The 12,532-nt window shown below is 52.9% G+C and overlaps 1 long non-coding RNA gene across 1 annotated transcript in view; it reads left to right on the top strand.

The window, feature by feature from the left end:
- LOC115297109 overlaps window positions 1–1,210 on the top strand; it is a 1,612-nt gene extending 402 nt beyond the window's left edge. Inside the window, exon 2 of the long non-coding RNA XR_003911282.1 lies at window positions 464–1,210. This is a non-coding gene — a long non-coding RNA (uncharacterized LOC115297109). The remainder of the gene's footprint in view (window positions 1–463) is intronic.
- Window positions 1,211–12,532: the final 11,322 nt, after the last annotated feature.

The following is a 12,532-nucleotide window of genomic DNA, read 5'->3' as shown; positions in this document are numbered from 1 at the left end:
GAGTGCGCGCTGGGGCCCGGGCCGGGGGTGGCTGGGAGGGAGGGGGGGGCGCTGGTGCGGAGTCCCAGCGACGCGCGCCCGGCCGGCGGGGCTCCGCGGAGCAGCCCGGGCGCCAGCCTGACATACAGCACCCAGACCTCTCCATCCCCCACCCGAGCCCGGGAGCGCCTGGGGCCCGAGTAGCACAGTTTGGGGCGGGGGCGGGGGGCGCAGGTGCTGGTAGCTCCTCGAGGAAGAAGGAGCCGCCCAGGCTGCCGCCCAAGCCCAGCTAGCGCTCGGTGCGGACTGGGGGAGACTAGCTGGGACGCTCCAACCCCACACTTGGAAGACCTGGGCTGCAGTCATGTGATAACGGAAGCCCGCTGGAGGGTGGCCGATTCGAGCGATTCCCCCCACCCCCACCCTCCGGAGGAGCCTCCTCCTCTTGCCTCAGACCCCCTTCCCCATCCGCTCTTCGCACCAGCCCGGAGACTCCAGGGATTCCCAAGGGCTGGCAAACCAGGCCCAACCCTTGGGGAGAGCTTGGGAAACCCCTGGCAGGACGCCGGGAGGACGAAGAGCCCGGGAACGGACTGCAGGGTGGAGAAGACGACCCCGAACTGGAACGTGACCCCTCCCTTTGTTCCAGCCCCAACCCGGATTCATTCAGAGCCACGTTTTCTCTTTACCCATCCATCTACAGAAAGACGTCATTGAGTGCAGTTCCTGAAGGTTCCACCGGCTCCAAACCAAGGAGGGGACAAAGGACTGACATACTGAGCGTACCATATGGAAGGCTCTGTTGGGTAGTGCTAAGGATGTCGGTGCGAAGTTGAAGACACAATTCCTAAAGGCCTTCCCACCTTCCAATCTCTGCAGCGTGCTGGGCCGTTTCTGCTGCCAGGGGTGCTCATCCTCGAGCCTACCCATCTCTTAAACTCCAACTCAGAAAGCCTGCTTGAAACAGCGCCAGCCACATCTGACTCCTCTCCCCTTCGAATGCCCAGCACATTCAGTCTGTACCTTTCTCATGGCACAGCGTGTGGCCTATCTCATAGTCTACTGATCTGTTTACTAATCCTGTTCTTAAAACCAGATTAAAAAGTCCTTGAGGCAGAAACAAAGTCTGCCTCTTTGAGGCCTTCCCCCCACCCCAATCATTTGAGCTCATCCCCCACAGGCCAAGTTTGGCACTGGAGTTTATGTTCAATAAATGTTGGGTGTATTGAAATGATTTCCTGCCCTTGGGCAGTTTGCAGACCTGTTGAAGAGACAAACACCCAGCTTGTGAGGTTAAATTATAACCCAAGGCAGCAGGTGGGGAGTACCAAATGTTAAGAGCTATAGGAACTCTGGAAGGAGGTGGTGATATGGGAGAAGGATCCCAGGAGGTTCTAGACCTTGAGCTGTGTGTGGAGGAGGCGAGAGGAGGCGTGGAGGTGACTCATTCTGGTTGACATCACCACAAACCAGCCTCTGTGCTAGCCACTTTACAGGCATTATCTCTAATACTTGGAGGGGGGGGAGGTTTGGGAGGAGGGGAGAAGATGGTGCCCAAGCCAGACCTGCCCAGAGCTAACCGGAGCATAGAGGCAGCCTTGGATCTGGGCTCCCCACCCTCGGTTCCTGGGCACTGCCTGTTCCCTGGCCTGCCATGCCTTCACGCTACACCCAAGTGAGCTGCCCAGCACTGCCCAGCTCTGGATGCACTCTGGTCCCACCCTGGTGAAAAACTGGCTGTGTGATCTTGGGCAAGGCACTTCCTTCCCTACACCTCACCGCCATCTGTACCTCTGTCGCAGTGCTTGCGGGCTGGGACTCACATGTGAGTTAGTGTCCTGGCAGCGGTGATGCTTACCACCTCCCGTGGCGTTATCTGGGCTGCTGTGGCCGCCTACAACTCCCAGCCCTCTCTCCCTCCCCCACTCGCTGCTCCCTCCCAGTCTGGAGCTGCTGAGAGGAACACTGGGTACAGAGTGTGAGCAGGGATAGTAGGTTTCCTGTGGTTGCAAAAGGAACATCGGGACTTTCCCTGCGGTGCCCAAGCTGTGGGAGAAGTGGGGGAGGAGGAGGCAGGGCCAACCTCGAAGGAACCTCTCCTCTCTTCCCTCCCCTCCACGCTGCTCCCAGCTCTCCAAAAGGCTGGTACAGTTTGTTACACTGGGGCCGGAATGTACCGTGTTTCATATGGCCTCTGTCCAGTCCTACACTGGCCACTTTATATTTATACTTTCTTCTTCAGCTGAGTCAGTCACCCCTGCTCTCATGTGCTCTCAGTCACCCCTGCTCTCAGTCACCCCTGCTCTCATGTGCCCACCTCCCACCTGGGGCCTGGACCCACCATGAGTCAGTCCTTGGGTTCCAAACTCTTGTGGGAGGGTGGAGTGGGATGGGGTGCAGAGAGGGCCCTGGAGGAGAGAAGTTGGACTCCTAAAGGGTGAAACCCCCAGTCCCCTTTCTCTCTCCCCTCACCAGCCCTGCATCAGCCTCCAAGGTCATGGACTCCCCAATTTAGGTCTGAAATTTCTCAGGCCTTTGAGGTCGGTTCTCCGTTCCTTGCCATTCTCATTTTCCCAAGCACTTCAGCGATATTCTTAAACTCAGCTGGACAAGTGAGCTTAAGGCTCTATTTAAGTTGCCTCCCCTTATGCTTGGCAGGCGTGTTAATCTGTGATCCTCCTCCATCAGTCTCAGAGAACATGGCAGAGGTGGGACTGGGGGGATCAGACCCCCCCCCCAGGAATCACGCATTCCTAAAATGGAATTTGACACTTGGTGACTTAATGATTTTCTGAGCCATGATTAGTTTAACCTCCTCAAAGTGGCTTCCACGTTCAGAAATTGATCTGGCCTTCCTCCCATGGGAACTTGTGATATTATTATTCACAATAATAGCTAATATCGATTGCTCCCAAGGACCGAGTGTTGGGCTCAGGGCTTTTTACACACAAACTCATTTGCTCTTCACAACTCTTGAGGGTGGGTGCTATTGTTCCTTTGACACTTAAGGAAACCGAGGTTCAGAGGAGTGACAGAGCTGGGATTCGTATTTAACTGACATCAATGCCAGCATTTCTTCTTTTTCTTTTCATTCTCTTCCTCCTCCTCTTCCTTCTTCTTTTTTCTTCCTTTTCCTCTTCTTCCTCTCTTTCTCCTATTCCTCCTCCTCCTTCTCCTGGAGAGAGAGAGAGAGAACACAAGCAAATGGGGGAGAGGGGCAGAAGGAGAGTGGGAGGGAGAGAGAGAGAGAGAGAGAGAGAGAGAGAGAGAGAGAGAGAGAATCTCAAACAGGCTCCACACTCAGTGCAGAGCCCAACATAGGGCTCAGTCCCATGACCCCGGGATCATATCCTGAGGAGAAATCAAAAGCAGGACACACTCAACAAACTGAGCCACCCAGGCGCCCCCAATGCCAGCATTTCTAAGTGGTCTGCTAGACTGCTTTAATCAGGTACATAAATTGTAAATCTTCCATTGCTCAAGCCTCAGTTTCATTCCCTTCTTTCTCAACTGATTCCAGGAGCTCTGCCTCCTACGAGTCATGCATTCCTTGAGGTATAACTGTTTTCAGCCCATTTGACAGGCTGGAAGCGTAGGGGACCCAAAGGATGCTCAGTGGTAGAGTGGATAGTCAGGCTTGCTTGCTGGCTGAGGGCATTCTCAGCTGTCTCTCAGCCAACTGGCACACGTGCTGCCACTCACCCCCTCACCTGGGAATAAACTTTGCCTTGTTGTATTGATCTGGCACGGAATCCAAACACCAGAGGCTGAGCCTCTGAACTCAGATCTATCTGTGGCTCTCAATGACATGGTGGCATGGTCTCTGTAGGACCCCTTCATGGCAGCACTTTGGGGAGAAATCACCACTGTTATGTCAATCCCTGGCATTTGTATCAGCCCGTGTACATTTCACCTGCATGTCCTAACTCAGTGTGATCTTACCATTCCTCTAAGGTAAGAATAGCAGCCACTTTCCTGATGGGAAAAGTGAGGTGAGAGCAGCTAGGTTGTTCACCCAAAGGCAAGAAACTTGGTGTGTGACGGCGCCGTCTTGGGTGCTTTGTTTCATAACACAGGGCCTCTTGTGAGCTAAGAGAGGAAGAGTTTCCCAAGCTGTCCCAAAATCTCGTGACATGTGGCCTTTCACCCAGCTCTACCACCCTAGGAGGGGACCGCATTGTCCACGCCACCCTTATCTACCCCCAGAGGCTGAAGCAAGGGCACCAGACATCCTGTCGTGAGTGGGCCCGTCCTGGTCTCTGGCTTCCTGTCTTCTGCGGCTCTCATGGGCACATTTTGTCCTCTCTGAGCCCAGTTCTTCCTCTTTCATCCTTCTCTCTGTCTTTGCTCACCGAGAGCCCTGTGTATATGCCTCCATCCAACTGTGTTTGCTTTTATTTTTGCTGTTTATATGTTCATTCTCCTGGGAAGTTTCCTGGGGTCCTGTCTGACATCGACTTGTTTCCAAGGAAGCAGCTTCCATTCCTACCCCCACCTGTGCTCTTCCCCTCACTTCCTGCTCCTGCCAGTGTCAGCTTGCTGAGGTTCACACGTTCAGTGGGTACTTAATGAGCACCTACTGTGTGCTCCAGGACTTGTGTTAATTCCTGGGGACCCAAAGTCTAAAATCTGTGCTGGAGCATCTGTTAATCTCTTACTGTATGCACCAGGCACTGTGCTTTATCCTGGAGGCATAAAACTCAAGAGATCTCTAGGGTACTTGGGGAGGTGCACAAAAATAGGTCATTATGGTGCCCTGGGAAGTTGGGGACTGGGTGTGGCCAGAGGGGTCAGTAAAGGCTCCTCTGAGGAAGCCAGGCTGCAAGTCTGAAAGGAGCTAGCCAGGCAAAGGACACAGGGCATTCCAGGTAGAAGGAATCGTAAAGGCAGCCTGGCCTGCAACAGGCGTGTTCTCGGGTGGGCCCTTTGAGCTGTTGGGTCTGGCCTGGACATGGAGTGCAGGTTAGGGACCCAAGGAGATGAGGCCAGGCAGGCCCAGATGGTGCAGAACCTCATGTTCCAGCAAAAGGGTTGACCTTTAGCCCAGAGCAGCTCTAAGCCCAAGCAGCCTCATGGCTCCCTGCAGCCTGGGAGCTTCGGGGCTGGGCCTGGGCCAGGCCCAAAGCCCTCTCTTGAGCCCTCATTAACCCACATTTACTGCCCTTTGGCTTAGTGAGGCCTGTTGAAGAGTCAGACACTGGAAAATAATGCTGTTTTTAAAGCACAATCATTATTCATTCATAAATGTTTAGCAAGCTCTGATGTTTGCCAGGTGCTGCTTTGAACATTGGGAATGGGTCCTTGAACCCTACAGAGATCCTAGCGCTCAGGAAACTTACATCCTTGGCAGTGGAGAGGTAGGATAGGCCATCCACAAATAAACGCATAAATGAGCAAGATCATTTCAGATCCCCAAAACAGAGCAATGCAAGTGAGGGTAAAGGGGTCATCTGGGTAGTCAGGGAAGGCTGCTCTAAGGAAGGTTACGTTTAAGCTGAGATTGAGGGGCGCCTGGGTGGCTCAATCAGTTGAGCGTCTGGCTTCAGCTCAGGTCATGATCTCACAGATGTGGGTTCAAGCCCAGCGTCAGGCTCTGTGCTGATATCTAGCTCAGAGCCTGGAGCCTGTCTTCAGATACTGTGTCTCCCTCTCTCTCTGACCCTCCCCTGCTCATGCCATGTCTCTCTCTCTCTCTCTCTCAAAAATAAATAAAACATAAAAAAATTAAGCTGAGATTGAGATGATGAGAACAAACCAGTGTGTGAACATCTGTGGGCTGAGGGTTCAGGGAGAGGAAACGGCGCGTGTGGGGCGCCTGGCTGGCTCCAGCAGTAAGCGTCCAATTCTTGATTTTGGCTCAGGTCATGATCTTATGGTTTGTGGGATCAAGCCCTGCGTCAGGACTGTCAGCCTGGAGCCTTCTTGGAATTCTCTCTCTCTCAAAAATGAATAAACTTTAAAAAAATAAAATAAAGGAAACAGCACAGGCAAAGGCCCTGAGGCAGTAAGGAGTGTGGTGTTTTTGAGGTTTAGAAAAAATTCTGGGTTCAAATTCATTACTCTATAGCAAGTCTATGCAAGGATTATTGTACCCGTTTTATAGAGATGGAAACTGAGGCTCAGAATGGTTAGATTTCTTGGCCAAAATCATAACTGGTAGTACAAACTTTAGTCTTAAAGCCACTGTTTTTTTTCCCCCTACCAAAGTATCAAGTACAGCAACCAGGTGTCCTAAATTATTTGGGAAGGTCCAGTTTCCAAAATTTTGTCTCATTGTTCTCTGGATCTCCATCATGGACATTCTCTGTCCCAAATCATGACTCTGAGCCCTGTCTCTGCCATGTACTACTAGTGGGATCCTAGGACAAGCACTTCATCACCATAAGCCTCAGTCTCATCATCTGTAAAGAGGCAGAGTAATAATTCCGATAACTGAGGTTTGCTGAGAGGATTAAATGAGATAATCCATGTCAGAGTCAGTACGGTGCCTGGAACTTGGCACACGTCCAGTTCATTCAGTGCATGATAGTTTTGTACTATCACTTTGGGAAATTAAGGTCACCTACAGAATGTTCTGCTGCCACGTGAGAGGCCTCTGATGCATGAGCGAGGCAGAGGAGCCAAGGGGGGAGAGAGAGCAGGAGAGGGCGGCCAGGAGGGGCCTCTTCCCTTACTCCACCGCTTACTCCTTGAGCTGGGATACCACACTGACACATCTTGTACTTCCCGTTTCCAGGGAAATTCCTCGCCACTGGACCGCACCCGCCCTTGAGGACCTCCCCATCTCTTTGGGCAGGGCAGAAGCCAGACAGAGCGCGGGACTGTGAAGTGACAATCCTCAGCCCTGAGTATGCCACACTGCAGGCGGGCGGGGCCCGCAGAGGAGCCTGGTGTGGGCTGCTGGGACAGAGCTCCTCTCAGAGGAGGTGGGGACCCCGTGGAGTACGTGACTCCTGCCCTTCCAGCCTGCACGCTTCAGTTAGCAGGACAGAGACCCCTCCCCACCCATCTCCAACCTTCCCAGGCTTCCTGCTCTGCTGGGAGGCCCAGTCAACACACACACACACACACACACACACTCACACACACACACACACACTCACACTCTCTCGCACTCACACCCCCCTCCCAGGCACCCCTGAGAGGACCAGCTGCAGCTGGGAGGTGGGGGTGGGGAGAGTACTGCCAGGGTTCTCAGATCCCTAGCCTCCCTCTCCCACCCCTCCCTCACCCCCAACTGCTGAGCTGCTTCTAGGTTTAAAGCAAAACATGAATCTGTCCTTCCTGCTGTTCAGTGGCAGCAGCCCTGCCTGGGATTATTTTTAGCATGGATGCAAGGAAGGCACAGTTCTCCTTGACTTTCACTGGGGACATCCCCCACCCCCCAGCCAAGACTTGGCCTGGGGAGGCCAGTACGGAAACCCCCCTCCCAGAAAGGGGAAATGGGTGTGTTTTCTGTTCCTTCAGCTCACCAGAACAGGAGCCGTAGGCAAGCTTGGGGTTGTGCTGATGGGAAATGCTAGGTTCCAAAGCCCATGGGTTCCACCCCATCTCTGTCTGTGTCCCCACAAGTCTGGGAAGCAGTAAGTCCATGGTGTCTGCAGCTGAGATGCCCCGTCTGTGGTTTTGGGGTCCAAAGGGAGCCACCTGGTTATACCCAATGCTGCAGACTAGCTGGGGGCACCAGACATTCTGGGGTGTGGTGTTTACATGGCCCTTGCTTTATAGTTTACTAAACTGAGCATGTCTGTTCTATATGTTTCTCTGTGTGTGTCTTAATTTTTTTTAAGTAGGCTCCACGCCCAACCTGGAGCTCAAACTCACAACCCCGAGATCAAGAACCACATGCTCTCCTGCCTGAGTCAGCCAGGCACCCCAAGTATGTGTGGGTTTTAGATACTAGCATTACTTTATCGAGGTACAATCCACATATGGTAACAGCACAGATCTGAAGTTCACAGCTTGATGACTTTTGACGAGGTAGGTGTATGCCTGTGCCACCATCACCTACAGCAAGGTTTTGAACGTTTTCAGTACCCCTGAATTCCCCTGTGCTCCCTCCTAGTCAACCCCCATCCTCAGGGGGCATTCTCGATCTGATTCCTACACCATAGATTAGTTGTGTGTGCCCGTGCATGCGTACACGTTTTACAAGGTTAAAAGAAGTACAGCAGCTCTCATGGAAGAGGGAAGTGGGTAATAAAATCTTTAACATGAAAGAGGGGCCTCAAAAAAAGGAGGGTTAATTCAATTTGGAAAAAAACGAAGGAATCATTGGCATGGGAAACAGAAGGTTCCAGAGTCAGCCTAACCTCTCAGGATTGGAACAAGAGGTGTGGGGACACTTCTTGGAGCAGAGAGACAGTGAGTGGGGAGAGCAGGCATGAGGGAGAGGCCTGCCAGGGCTCCTCCTGGGTCCATCCACCCCCGTGTTCTGCGTGAGGTCCCTGCCCCTCCTCTGACAGCAGTTCTCTGCAAGGCCAAGGCTGCAAGGAAGGGCGCTTTCAAGTGCGTCCATCCAGAGGCAGGGAGAAGTCAGGGTCCCTGTGCAGTTAGGTTATTTATCTCTCCTGCCTTCCTTTCTGAGGTCTTTACAATTTGGGGCCTCGCTCACCCTGTGTCCTACCTAGGTAGCGGCTGAGGCTCTCAAGGTAGCATGGTACGAGAGAGTGAGAGAGTCACGGAGTCATCATTTCTTCTTTCCTTTGTTTAAAAACACCTATTTGAGGGGTGCTCAGACGGTTAAGCATTCGATTTGGGCTCAGGTCATGATCTCATGGCTTGTGAGTGAGCCCCGCGTCGGGCTCTGTGCTAACAGCTTGGAGCCTGGAGCCCGCTTCTAATTCTGGGTCTCCCTCTCTCTCTGCCTTTCTCTCTCTTCCTCTCTCTCTCAAAAAGTAAATAAATATTTAAAAAATTAAAAACAAAACAAAACACTTATTTGAGCACCTACCTTGTGCTATAGCGTCTTGCTAGGTGCTGGGGACAGGAGGATGACTGAGACAAATGTGATTAGCTCACGGGTGAGCCCGGTGAGGCCAGATCTTCTCCCCACTTCAAGTTACCTCAGAGTGGTCAAGTGACCGGTGTCACACAGGGAGGCAAAGAACAGGGGCCCTGGACTCAGCCCTCCCTACTGAGGATAAGAGAGCACAATCAACAGCCTGACTCCCGGCTTTCTTCCCTCACAGGCTTTCTGGAGTAGCAGAAAGAGCACTGACCTGGGAGTCAGGAGACCTCGTTTCTGCTTCTAGGTCTCAGAGGCACTTCCTCCCTCTGGGTCCCCCACTTTCTCCGTGTACAGAAGGAAGGCAGCCTCCAGAGGAGTTTTACGTTTCCTTCAGCTCTCACTTTCCTGAGCACACCCTGCATTTCCTCACTGCAGGGCCTTTGCTCAGGTTTTGCTGCTGCATGGAATGCCTCCGTCCCTTCTCCTTCCTTCCTCTGACATTCTCCCAGTCACCTGTGACCTAATTCACAGGCTGCCCCCACAGCCTGTGGGGATCTATGGGTTTTTTAGAGGAGAGGGAGGGGCAGGGAGAGAAGGAGAGAACCCCAAGTAGGTTCTGGGCTGTCAGCAGAGCTGGATGCGGGTCTCAAGCTCACAACCGTGAGATCATGACCTGAGCCAAAACCAAGAGTCCGATGTTCAACTGACTGAGCCACCCAGGCACCCCAGTATTTGGGATTTGTTGAGTGGTGTCCCTTAAGTCACCACTCCCGGAAGAGAGAGAGCCTCCTCATTTTGCAACCCCCACCCCCCAGGACAGGGGCTCTGTGGGGAAGGCATCTGTTTTGTCAACCACCAGTGCAGCTGTGGGGTGAACTCTTGCCCCCACCCCACTTGCACATGCCCCTTGCAGCTTTCCGAGACTGATCTTATCCTTCCTCAGGGCCTCTGTGAGATTGTGCCTTCCCGCTGGGCAGCCCAGCACTTTGGGCAAAGGCGGCCACCCTGGGAGGTGACTTCAGGAAGGACGAGGACAGGCAGGGCCTCTGCCAGAAGAACGGCTGCCCTGCCCCGTCTGTCCCGTCCTCATTCACAAACACCGGGGAAGAAATCCTCCCTCACAACAAACACGACTCCCGTTCCCACAGCCGCACCCAAACCCACTCCTGCTACCTGCCCACAAACAGACCAGCAACTTTGCAAAGATGTCCCCCTCTGCTCCCTCCACCTCCCTGCCCCTCCCCTGGGCGGCACTGTGCATGCGTGTACCTTCATTGCACACGCACAGGTGGGCACATGAAGACACATGTGTGGGTGCACACGCAAGCACACAGGTGTATGCCCGGGCAATGTGAGTGAAGACATGGGCATGTGGTGGTGCCCACGTGCACCTTGGGCACACACACTCGCATGTGTGTGCTCACTCTCGTGTGATGGGGGACTCCCCTGCACCTTCAGCTCTCAAGTGAGCCCCCTCATACCCGCCACCTGAGGGTACTCTGGGGGAGTGTAGGGTGAGGACAGTGCTCCATTGCTGGCTTCTGGCTGCCTCTGGATTTACAGCAAACCAGCTCTTTCGTCTTCATTTCTCTTACTAGGGAATGACCCTATAAGTGGCAGAGGAAGACCCAAGAACTGTGGGTTCACTCCAAGGGAACATGGTAGGGGGGGTGTGGGGAGTAAGGTTTCCACCACTTCTGGGAACAGGTGTCTCCAAGGGGCCATCGTTTTGCAGGGCTGGTAGATGGGAGGCTGATCTCTTTGCTTGTACTGTCAGTTCTTAATTCCATTCCATCGATCGTCCATTGCTGCAGGGGCCTCAGGCTCACGTCCTCTTCCTGTGGAGACCTGGGAGGGCTTCGAAGAGGGCCCACTCCCAAGGTCAATGTGGCCGCTCTGGGGTTGACAGCGGGGTCCTGGGCAGACTGGCCCAGGATTAGGGGATTAGGGTGGAGGGGGCTTCTCTTGGCCGCCTCCAGGGCAGCACAGCAGGAATCCCGAGAATGGTAGGGCGGAGCTGTTGTGTTTGTGACACAATCACCCAGTGTAGGGGCTGGGCAGGGAGCAGACTTGGATTCTGTTAAACTCGATTCTGCTGCAGTCACTGAGCACACAACATGTGCCTGGCATGGTGCGGGGGGAGGGGGAGGGGGAGGCTGGGAAGACACAGCCACTGTCGGGTGTGCATGTGTCTCGTGGGACCACCACATGGGCGGAACTTGGGGGCCACCCCGGATCTGTCCTCTCCTCCCCCATCCAGTCAGTCCCTTGTCCCACAGTTTAGTCTCATTCCCTCTTTCTCACGGCTTCTCGCCGTTCAGGGCTCAGGTCACTGCTTCCTCAGAGTCTCTTACCACCTCCCTTGCAGGGCTTCTAATTGGGGGATGGGTCCCGCCTCCAGGCTTATATCCTCCATCCTTCCACTACCAGAACCATCTGCCTCAAACACGCAGCTGATCTGTAACTGAGAACCCTTTACTGGCTCACCATCGGCATCAGAATGGAGGCCCGACATGGCACTGCCAGATGTCCCCGTGTGCAGCCCCTGCGTCTCTGAGCCTGTCCCCAGCTACACATTAGGCCCCAGCCTCCTGGGCCCCTAACCGGCCATTCCAGTGTACACATCCAAGCCTTTGTGCGTGCTGTTCCTCTTGCCTGGAATGCCTGTCCCCTCCTTAATCTAGCAAGGATGTCCTTATCTTCCCAGGCTGAGGGGGTCCTCTGTTCTCTACTGGAATGCATTTTAACATAGTGCTGACAAGAATGATGTAAAAGCTAGCATTTCTACATAGCAGACACAATTCTGACTGCTTTATATATTATATATAAATATAAATATATATACAAATAGATCATTATGCTTATTAATAACCACTAGTTCATTTCATCCTCACATCCTTACAAACTTGATAGGTACTATAATTATCATCTGCATTTTGTAGATGGGAAAACTGATACTCAGAGAGTTTAAGTGACTTCATCGCCTGAAGTGACATGCCTGAAGATACACGGTCGTGCGAGTTACACACAACCCGTTCAGCTCAAGAGTCTGCCTAGGTGACCCCCGCACTACACTGCCTCACTCACGGTCGCATTTGCCAACCTACATGCCTGTGAGCAACGAGATGCAGTGGATGCCTGATGAACAAATGAATGAACAAATGAACTCATTAACATGTAACTAAATGAAGAAGCAGGGCTCATCTTCATTTAGGTAAGATGTCTGCTATGTCAAGCTATTTTGTGTTCTAGAACAGACCATTTTTTAAAAATAGATTTTGAGAGTAAAACCCCATGCATCATATATTCTCAAGTTATCTTCTGGCTTTGACATGCAATTTGGATGGATCTCCACGCCTAAGTTTTTTTCAAGCCAATGGAAAGACATGTCCTCAGGACCTTCTGATGACCTGCTTACCATGAACTTGCGCCCGTGGCATAGGCAGGTGCCAGCTACATCCTAAACAATCTCTGTGCTAACGGCACCAGGAGACAGATCCAATGAGAAGTGACCTAATGCAAAGTGAATTATGGCCGATGCTAAAAGAACATCCTATCTCAGCAACACAGGCCGGGGATGGAGTTGCTCCAGCCAGAGATGTC

The sequence above is a fragment of the Suricata suricatta genome, chromosome 7 (genome assembly GCF_006229205.1).
Source record: "Suricata suricatta isolate VVHF042 chromosome 7, meerkat_22Aug2017_6uvM2_HiC, whole genome shotgun sequence".
Classification (NCBI taxonomy): Eukaryota; Metazoa; Chordata; class Mammalia; order Carnivora; family Herpestidae; genus Suricata; species Suricata suricatta.
The sequence above is the reverse complement of the archived record's forward strand: the minus strand, read 5'-3'. Positions and strand labels throughout refer to the sequence as shown.